At 41.0% G+C, this 11070-nt stretch overlaps 2 pseudogenes across 2 annotated transcripts; both read right to left on the bottom strand.

Annotated features, from left to right (window-relative positions):
• Positions 1 to 4122: 4122 nt before the first annotated feature.
• Positions 4123 to 5609, bottom strand: LOC308437760 (heterogeneous nuclear ribonucleoprotein M-like; annotated as a pseudogene). Its single transcript, XR_013975678.1, has 3 exons — positions 5590 to 5609; positions 5066 to 5324; positions 4123 to 4949 (listed from the first exon to the last, which is right to left on the bottom strand). The product of XR_013975678.1 is annotated as a heterogeneous nuclear ribonucleoprotein M-like (transcript).
• Positions 5610 to 6829: 1220 nt separating this feature from the next.
• LOC308421015 (NADH dehydrogenase [ubiquinone] 1 alpha subcomplex assembly factor 4-like) lies at positions 6830 to 7341 on the bottom strand (annotated as a pseudogene). Its single transcript has one exon. The product of its transcript is annotated as an NADH dehydrogenase [ubiquinone] 1 alpha subcomplex assembly factor 4-like (transcript).
• Between the last annotated feature and the right edge of the window lie 3729 nt (positions 7342 to 11070).

Below are 11070 nucleotides of genomic sequence, written 5' to 3'. Positions count from 1 at the left end.
TTTACTTTTTGCTGGTTTGGTTTTTGATTTAGGAAGGAACTCCCAAAACTCTAGAAATAGACACATTGTGTGATCCAGATCTATCACCTCTCCTAAGCATATCCTTAAAGGACTCTACTTCCTGCTATAAAGATGCTGTGCTCACAACACCCAGGAGATAGAAACAATCTAGGGGTCCATCAGCTGATAAATAAATGATAGAATTGTGATTCATATTCACAGTAAAATATTATTTAGCTGTGAAGAAAACTGAAACTATAAAATTCATAGGTAGATGGATGAAACTGTGTGGTGGTTTGAATAACCTTAGGCTCATCTATTGGACCGATTGATTAGTCACCAGGGAGTCGCACTGTTTAAAAGGATTAGGAAGGTGTGGCCTTGTTGGAGGAAGTGTGTCATTGGGGGTGGGCTTTTTTTTTTTTATTTTTTAAACGACTTTATTTTGCAAAACAAAGATAAATGTACAGATTTTAAACATTTTTTGCTTAAAATTATACATTTTTGTCAGTACTGTTTTTTCAGACATTAAAATAAATTTTACATAAAACCATGTGAATATGTTTTTTAGTCAGTACTTGATTTTTTTTCAAGGGCTTGACAGTATGCATTGAAAACCTACTAGTTGCAATAAGCATAAAGTACATGCAAAACAAAACGCAACATGGAAATAGTCAAAGTCTTCTTGTTTTGTGAATATATGTATATTTTTTGTTTTTTTTATTTCTTGGACTTTATACAGTCTGTGAGTTGTTTCTGGGGGAGTGCAAGCCTCTGGGGTTAGCATCCCACTATCAGTGGGGGTGGGCTTTGAGGGTATGGTTCAGGATATAGCTCTCAGCTCCAGCTTCTCCCTGCGTACCACTATGCTCACCACTGTGATGATAGTGAACTAGACCTCTAAAAATGCTAAGCAAGCCCCAATTTCCTGCTTTAAAAAAAAAAGAGTTGCTGTGTTTTCCCTACCAGGGCAGACAGTATCTTTCAAATTGTGATTCAAAATAAATCCTTAAAACTGTGTTTGTTAGGTATTTTGTCCCAGCAATTAAAAAATGGCTAACACTGGCAGGTAGGTGAAGTTTAGCTGATTTAGTCTGAACCTCTTATGATATAGAAGCCTGAGGGAGTAGATGCTACCACACAAGTATACCACAAACTATCTTTAGGCTCTGTCTGTCAACACCTCATTAAGAAGGCAACTCATTATCTAAACCCAGTATCAGTGGGACAGGTCTTTCCCATCCCAAGCAGGAGAGGTAGGTAACCAGATACTTAGGGACCCATTATCTTAACAACCTATTTGGGAAGACATCCCAGGCAGAGCAAGGGCTATACAGGATCAAGCTATATCCAATGAGAAGGCTAATGGTGTCAGGGTAGGCAAAGGAGAGAAGAGAAAGAGATCTGCCTGGAAAGAGAAGGACATGAAGGAGGAGGAGCCTTGCAGGTCTAGAGCACACAGAACTTCGGAGGCTCACGGAGGAGAGGAGCTAACGGTAGACAAATGACAAGCTTGTTTGCATGCAAATAACAAGATGCTAACTTTATATAGAAAGATGCATGTTTGTGTAGAGAAAGACTAAGAGAGAGTATGCCCATCTCTAGAGAGGCTTTATCAGCACGGTCATCAGGCACAGGGGCATACCATATTATACTTTGTTTTGGTTTCAAAACATTGAAGACAATCGGAAATTTATCAGAAAAACATTTTTATGTGTTCATAGACTCTGTATTCACAATACCCAGGGGAGAGAAACAATCAAGATGCTTGGAAATGTGGTTCATGCTCACAGAGAAATACCATTCATCTGTAAGGCAAACTGAAACTATATAATTCGCAGTGGATGCCCCTGTGGTGATGTGAGTAGGAATGGCTCTCACAGGTTCCTGTATTGGAATGCTGAGTTGCCAGAAGTGATACTATTTAAAAGTGTATGATATCAGAAAAAAATCCCTTAAAAATAAACTGGAGCTTTCTCAGGGCAACACAGATGGGCAGGACACACTGGTGGCCAGTCTCAGCTCTGTAGTTGGGGGAGTCAGTGAACTGAGAGGACAGTATACCTCGTCATGCTGGGGCCAAGAGTACACACGTACACATTTCCAGAGTACTATGGAGTATTTACATGTATAGAAAAGCATATGCCAATACAAGAAAAGCCTTTGCCCAGAGTGGTCACATAGCACGGTTTGTCCCCCTGCTTCACCAGCATCTCCCACTCGCTCTTCTTTCCCCCTTCCAAGCTGCAGCCAAAAATCCTCCCCCCATTGCTGGCCTAATAAGTTTATTTTTCTTCCCTTGCTATCTACAGAGCTGACGGCTTTGCTCAACTTAGACTTTTAATTATGTAATGCAAAACTGAACCTTTCCTGTTTACCTATAGCCACAATGATTCATGGTGTCACTTTGCCCATTTTCTGCCTTTGTATACATACACATGCATGGTGCGGTCTGTTTCCCTGGTGTCTCACCTTTAAGGCTATGGGTGGAGGTGTGGGAGCAGGGGAGTTGTAAATGCTGTGAGGCTTGCTGCTTTGATAGAGTACAGACTCCCTGGGTTGCTGAAGGACTGGCTAATTTCCAGTATCCTGCAAATGTCAATTTTTTTGGCAATTTTTGGCAATTTTGCCCAGTGTCCTTGTCGTTTTCCTGTGGGAGAGGCTGTCAGAAGTTCTAGCCAACTTTGTCACTCACATTCCCTCTTGGTCTATAAAACTTGAAACTGCAAAAACCTAAATGTTAAGATGATGTCATGGGGATTATTTTGTCTTTTTCTTTTTTGTACCACATCAACAACTAATGTTAACCAAGTCCTTGAGAGAAAAATGTTTTTCTAACATGAAATTAATTATTCTACTATTATCTGCTTGGGATTCCTGCTTACTATAAAAAAAATCCAGCCAAGAAGACAAACGACCTTTGATATCATCAGAAGAGAACAGAAGAAGCTTGCATGCAAGAACCCCATTACTTGTGGTGGGTAGCCGAGGACTTTAGATCCACAAAGCAAAGAGGCAACTTTTGTAAGAAAGTTTGAGAAACCATGCTGCCTGCTGTGTGAAGCACACACTGAGGTCAAAGGAGAGCACTCATGTGCTGGTCCCTGCTTTCCCACTGTTTTTGAGACACAATCTCTTTATTGCTGCGTGTAGAATGCCCTGTGGGATTCTGGAGATCGTCTCTGCCATCCCTGTCCCATAGGCACGCTGGGATTATAAGACCCTTGTGTCCTTACACTGGCTCAGTGTTTCATGTTTTGACACGAGGAAATAAAAATGTACAGTCCACTGGATTGCATGGAAGCTATTGATTACCTTAGTCTGTTGTTATAGTTGGAGTGGGTGGTGCATGAGAAAAAGAACAGACAGGAGACTTAGTATTTTAGGATATGAAGAAATAGGGATTTGGATTTTTTTTCAGGAACTGGTGTTTATTATCAAAGTCATATTTGATGTCAACAAAATGCCACAACTACAAAAAAAAAAAAAAAAAAAAAAAAAAAAAAAAAAAAAAAAGCCCACATTGCAATCTCAATGCAAACAGTCAAATGGAACCCCGATCATTAAAAAATTAATTCAAATTACCCCAAAAGCAACTGATTTTTAAAAAACATCTCTATACATCCAGACAACAAATTAGAATGGTTAGCAAGAAAAAAAATTACAAATTTAGAGGTCTGGTATTTAAAAAAGGCAACTGCTTAAGCACTATCAATTTGAACATCAATCTTTCGGCCACTCAGCTTCCCGCCATTCGTCATCCGTCAGGCTCTCCCAGCCACCCCTGGAGATTCAAACTTAACCACACCGTATCCCTTGGACTTTCCGTTCTCCATCTTGTTGTCAGTGTACAACACGTGGCCACATTCATTGAATTTGTTCTTTAGCATCGTCCGTGTAAAATCAAATGGAAGATTTCTCACAAGTATCTGGCATGCCTTCTTGGCTACTCTAGGCGCAAGGCCTCCAGCTCCGCCAAAGGAACCTGCAAAGCTTCCTCCAAAGTTGTCCCGCTCCATCCCAATGGCTGGGTCAAAACTAGCACCTCCGGCACCACCTATGACCAGGCCCATTTGCTCAATACTAGTGCCCAATGCTGGGCCCTTAGCAGGGCCCATGCGCTCAAGACTGTTGGCTCCATCGGTCAGTGGTTGCGGCAATGCGCTCCATGGTCTGGTCCATGTGCTCAGTACTGGAGGCTATGTGGTCAAGGTCTAGTGGGCCCATGAGTTTGAGGCCGGAGCGCATGCGCTCAACTGAGCCCATGCGGTCCATGACCAGGCTCATACGCTCAATCTCAGAGCCTACTCGATCCATGCCATGGCCTAAGCCTGTACCCATATGCTTCATGCCAGCACCGCTAATGCAGTCAGTGCCATTCTTTCGATCCCAGGGATATTGCCTCCAGCTCCACCTCCTCCCTGCTTTGCAATGATCTCTCTTCTCTTCAGTGCGTTACTTATGATTTCATTTATTCGGCCCATGTCCATCCAGGATCCAAATCGCCTCATGTTTTTCATACCACCACCAAAGGGTCCTCCATGCCTCCAATTTTATTTATTCCAAACCCTATGCCTTCCATTCCCATTCCTGCAGGTCCTAGGTTTCCCATTCCAATGCCTGTGTTCAGGTGGTTGGCATCAACAGGCCTAACACCATCAGCAAGTCTATGGGGAAGTTGCTGTGGGTGTGCAGGAGGAAAGAAAAATTTCCCTTTGGTAAAGCGCTCTCATTCATCCTGACATGCATCAGTCTATCAAACAGTGACTGGCCGTTAAACATAGATATAGCATGCACAGCTTCAATGTACTGTTCCAAAGTCCCTCCTTTATCTTCCAGAGTGTCTTCACAGACCACCACACCAGCCACACAAAATATTTCCTTCAGTTTCTTCCAGCCAACTTTATAATCCAGATCTGCTACGAATAACTGCGTCCAAGTCTTCCAGTCTGTGACACATGGATAACCTCATTTGGGACGTTAGGATTATTTAGGATACTGGTGGGATGTCAATCATTCATGGGTCACCTGGTCCCATACATCTCCCACGGGTCATAGCCGTCACCTTTTGCATTGCTTTGCTTGCGTGTTTGCCACCAGGGTCCTCTTTGACGTTCAGTGTCCTTCCACTCAGATGATGCTTGTTTAGAACTCCAGCAGCTTTCCTCATGTTCTCCTCCACCTCGAATTCAACAACAGCACATCCCCCTGACTTTCCTTCAGCGTCCATTAAGAGCTCTACGTATGTGACCTCACCAGCTTTTTCTTTAACCGGGTCTTTAAGTTTCACATCCAAAGGTTTATTTGTAATGAAGGCTCTGTGTCTTTTTTTTTTTTTTTAATGTGTAAAATGGAAGGATTTTATTGTGTGGCATTGCATAAGAAACTGTATTTACATCAGCCAGCCCCCCAGGGAACATGAGCCAGTAAGATGGATTCACATATTCATTTTAAATGGAAGGAATATGGTTTTAATTGCATTTTCCAATATAATTTGCAATGATTAGAATTAGCATGTTCTCTTAAACTTCTGTACTGAAGCACAAATAAGTAGGTTTATTCCCTGGAACTGGATCTGAAGAAGCGTACAAACTTTCCATCACCTCCATCTTTGCTGTTTCATCTGCCTCCCTCCATCACTATGCTGGATTCCTCTCAGCTTCCACATCATTTCCAGGGGCATCTCCAGGCAAGTCTGTCTGTCTGTTCCCTTGAGAGAACATGGATAAGCCTAATTCCCCCAAGTCCATTCTGTCCTGTGGAAAATGTATTTGGTTTTGGCAGAATAAGTAAGAAGACCAGTAGGATTCTGGGAACCCAAACTCTGGTTTCCTTGCACCATAAACTACGGACAACTCTGTCGTGTGTTCTCTAGGCACCATGTTAACTACAAGACTTTATATTTGCCTGGTCTTTTGTCATTTGTCTTCACAATTGCCTTTGGAATGTAAATAAGGCGGATTTATCATTTTACAGAACTTTAGTTTCAGAGAGGTCAAACAATATGGCCAAGAATTCACAGGTCTAAGATGCCAGAATGAGCCAAACTCATATTACCTCCTCTGAGATTCTATCACTGGAATGTGTCATGATCCAGAGTTTAAGTGAATGAATCGGTAACTTTCTAGGTCCATTCAGGGATTTATGTTATACTTCTATGGGCTCATTTTCCTCCTAGAATGAAAACAGGTATGTTTGATTATCAAATTGGGTCCTCTATTTTTTAGCTGCTCATTCATATTTCTCCCATTTCTAAATTAAGGAAAGTTATTTCTTCAAATAGTTTTAGGAATTGCCTCTCAGGAAACTTTTCAAGTTACAGATTTCTATTTGTCAAAAGAGAGACTGCTAGCATGTCACAGATAGCACTAATTCTTCAAAAAAGTTATTTCATGCTTAAAACATTTAAAAACCCTCATGGACTTTTATTCTATAAATACTAATCTATATTTTTCTTCCTTTGCACTCAGTCTCTTCCCTTTCCTCACGTGGAAAAGATAGACACATGTCTCACTGCTGAGCATCTGTCCTAACACAATGCCAGGCTCACAGGAGTCAGGAGGGGCTTGCTTTCAGTGTCTCCTACAAAGAACAAACCATCCAAAACTGGAAAGTAAAACTTAATATTGAATCATTCAGGCCACATGATCAATACTGCTGACATATACCCAGGAACTACCCATACATAAATTAAAAAAAAAATCCTGAAGAGGCCAAAGAGCTATCCAAGTTATGATCCTCAACTCATAGTAACTTGTATAATTTAATGCACAAAAAACAAGGACACAGAGCTTGGGAGGGCACCTAGGAAATTGTTTTGTAATTTTCTTCATTTTGATTGTATTGCTTTCTTGTCTTCAGAAGAAACGATTTTGACTTCAAAAGTAACGAAGTATTTGAGAAGGGAATTTACATCTTTCAGTTCGAAATAGTATTCTTGGGCGATTTTCTCAGCAGGCCATGATTCTGGAGAGATTTTCTTGGTATTGAGAAGGGTCAGGGCTTCTACATACAACAGTAATCTTGCCTTTGGGAATGTCCGTGCTATTCCTGTCCAAGTGGCAGTCTGAATTCCTTCGGTTCTTGCTGTGGTTCGTTTCTCACTGGCAAGGAAGGCACTGGATCTTTGGAACCGACATATACTTCTCTTAGTAATGAGAGCAACTTGTTATCTTTTCTAGAAACTTCTTTGATTTCTGGATACTGACTCGGGTGCTCCTGCAGGAGGCTGCGGGTGGAAGGGTGCCTGGGTGCCACGGAGGGCTTCCTCTTGCTGATCTCCCGCTCCGCTCGAGTCTCCTTGTTGAAGTTCCTGAAGGCGTGGGTGACGCGAGCCCCCATCTCTACACCACGGTGCCTTTAGTTTACTATGCACGTGGGGAGACACCGGCGCGGGTGCCCTCTCGGCTCTGTGTCTTTTAGTTGGGTTGGCAAAGGGCTCAAAGCGACCGCCTCCTCTTTGTATGTTTTTCTCCTTCCTCTTCACATTCTGAGGAGGTTGTTCTTCACCCTTCGGGCCGGAGCGGCGCCCCTCTCTTCCTCCATTTTGGGATTTGTTGTCGCTTCAGCCTCTGCAGCCATTCATTCTCTCTGCATCTGGGCTTTGTGTGAGGGGCAGGCTGTGCTGAGCTGCGCCAGTGCGCTCACATGACCCTGTCCCGGACTAGCACTATTAAATAATATTTTTGACGTTTTCTCTAAAGAAAAGAGAGGATAGTGTTTCGTTAGAACGGGAAGTATGGGTGACAGTTTGACAATTTTGAGGCAATTAAACATGGTTGAATCTAATGGGAAAAGGCCGGAAAAAAAAGAAAGGGAGACATGCTTGACAATGACTTGGTTATTTCATGACCTTTCCTTGGAAGCTTGTTTCTAGCCACCCCAGACAGAGAAGACAACTACAGACCAAAGAAACGATTCTCCCCAAGTCTAGCTTGGTAAATTACGATTACTTTTAGTGGTATGGCTGATGGGTTATTTAACAGAAGTGTGAAAAACGTATGGATGTTTACACTACAGAACAGTCTCTCCCTGAGCAGGTGATATCTACCCAATATCTTTAAGAAAGGGAGGGGCCTCATCAATGATTTGGTATCTGCTGTAGCCTTTATCATACTATTTGGTTCTAACGTTTAAATGATTGTTTGATATGAACCAGTGATAAGGGTCAAATTTCACAACCTTTTACAGGAAGACAAGGTTAATACAGGCTGGAATAAAGAGGAACAGAAGCCGAAAGAACATGGCATAGAAGATAAAGTGTCAATGCATGAGTTCCCTATTGAGTAACATACCAGAGAGTATCGGAATGGTTTATGACATTTGGTCAAAGCTATTGTTCGGATCACTTAGCTTCATGAATGGTAAAATTGCCCTGTAAACCCCTAAGGTTTGCATCTAACCATGCCTTCTCCCATATTTTAATTTCTTCCCACTTATGGGGGAAGAAACCAAGGCCAAACATTCAGCACTCTCTGGATACCACAGGGTCACTGGACTGTCTGTGTGTTTGGGTAACGTTTGGGAAAGGGTTACAGGTTTCTCCTTCTTAAATGCTTGGCACTATTTTTAACTTTAATGTCTTTTCAGTGACTTGAAGAACCATACTTTTTCTTCTGCAAAGCATTTTCTGAAACTTAGACCCCATACTTCTGTTTTTCCAAGTAGATCAGTTAGCCTGTCACTTTCTGTCTGAGTTTTAACTTAAACTTTACTTTTGAAGGATTTAATATCATTCCCCATCACAACATTATTTTTTATAACAGCAGGATGAAAATTGATCAACCATTCTAGTTTCTTACGTTTGTGAATTTAATTCTCACGTTGTCAAAATGGGCTTCTGTCAGGAAATGAAGCCAGATGCACTGAGCTGTTCAAACCTTAAATGTCTCTCTAGCTCTCGGAAGCATTTGCATTAACAATTTCAATAGATACGGCTGCTGACTTTCTCGCTCCCCTGCATGGCTCTGCTGCTGTGCTATGTCTTGTTTATGAGCTTGACCACATCTGGTTAGAAAGCAAGACTATGTGCCTTGCTCTTCTGGCTTTAAGATACCATGGCCATTGTAGTCAAGATTTCGCTTCTATGTACCAGACCTCCAGCAGTTTCATTCTTTGACTGAGAGCAGCGTGTTTCTCAGAGACTAGGGTTGGCTTATTCGTGCACTGGGATGATTTTGGATACTTTAAATTTTATGACATTCGATCGTATTACTCTTACCTTGAAGATATGTTGGGATTAAATAAAATAATCCACACGTGAGATTCCGATGCCATGCTTTGTATGGGGAGCATTCATTTTGCCCAATTTTAATATTTATCTGCATAGTCTTGGCTGTATTTTAGCAACAGCACTTCCTTAGTACAGAAAGGAGTTTATTCAACACCTAATTCTTCTACTCATACTTGATGCAGGCTGTCACTGAATTCTCCCTCTGATTCTTAGTGACCAGAGTTTCCTACATTCTCTTATTTTGTTGTTGTTTTTAATTTTTTTATTTTTTAATTACAGATTGTTGTGAGCCACCATGTCATTGCTGAGAATTGAACTCAGGACCTCTGGAAGAGCAGTCAGTGTTCTTAGCCTCTGAGCCATCTCTCCAGCCCATTCTCTTATCTTTACACACAACATTTGATATGTATAGCATGTTTTGGTTCAGATGAAGTTCAGTGTATTTTTGTATTGTTCAGCATATATCACCTGAAACCCTGCTGGTCCATCATTTATTATGGGTTAGAACTTGATATAATCTGCTTATTCTTTGTATGACATTCTTCAGAGCACAAATGGTCAAGAAACTGAGGTATGACGGACTCTTCACCAGACACATTGATCAAGCTTTAGGGAAACATGGTAGTGGCTTAATCTGAAGGTTTCCGCTTCTCCCTTGCAAATCATACAGAGCAATAGAACAAGAGAAGGAGCAGCCACAAAATCTAATTTCCTGAGGAACCACCAGACTGATTTCCAGAGAGGTTGTATCAGCTTACAACCCCACCAACAATGAAGAAGTGTTCCTCTTTCTTCACATCCTCACCAGCCTTTGCTGTCACCCAAGTTTTTGATCTTAGCCATTCTGACTGGTGTGAGGTAAAATCTCAGGGTTGTTTTGATTTGCATTTTCCTGATGATTAGAGATATTGAGCATTTCTTTAGGTGCTTCTCAGTCATTCGATATTCCTCTAGTTACTCATATAAATAAAAATAAATAAATGAATGAATAAATAAATAAAAGGTGGTGAACACATTAAAAGGAAAGGAAGGTAAGATTTGGTTGAGATCATAAATTAAGGGAAAAGTTATTCGGAAGTACAGACCAAATTAGACAGAGTATTAGGAAAAAGGACATCACTGAAAAAAGTAAAAGGACCAATGTGCCAGACACAAGAGAAGCAAATGAATTAAATGCAGATGAAAAAAATAAAGATTAGAGACAAATTACAGGGAAAAAATCCCCAGAAGCATTTTTAAATGAGAAAGACACCAAAACAAAAGAACAAATACTTAAAACCTACAACCTAAGCTCCTAAAAGGATAAAAAAATGAATGTTTGAAAGGCTTATAATGTACTCAGAAAAATTAGTCCCAAAAAGTAGCCATCAAAATACACCCTAAAATCATTAGACTAAAAAGACTCTAGCATGTGGGCAGGTTAAAATATTGAGTCACTCAGTATGGAATGAAGTTGGACAAGTATCAGGCTTCTTTTAAAAGAAGTGTATTAATCCCCAGAGATGGTGTAAACATCTTTGTAAAAATAATAAGATGACAAAGATTTTATAGAGTGCTGTATAGTTTTTGATAACTGGGAGATTTTAGAAAAAGTTTTGGCTGTGCAAGAAGAGACGCCAAGAGTAAGACTTTCTACTAGCCATGCAGTGGCTGGGAGACTTGGATGAAAGACTGGCAATCATTGCATATGTCTACCTGTAGACTTAAGTGAAAGGAAGGGCTTGGCTGAGATGCACATTTGAAAGCAGGGCTGAGTGTCAGAGGGCTCCAGCAGGGGTTTACAGCAACTGAGCTTTTGTTGGAGTTTGAGATCCTGAACAAAAGGTGGATGGAAAGCT

The sequence above is a fragment of the Micromys minutus genome (genome assembly GCF_963924665.1).
Source record: "Micromys minutus genome assembly, chromosome: 1".
NCBI lineage: Eukaryota > Metazoa > Chordata > Mammalia > Rodentia > Muridae > Micromys > Micromys minutus.
The sequence above is the reverse complement of the archived record's forward strand: the minus strand, read 5'-3'. Positions and strand labels throughout refer to the sequence as shown.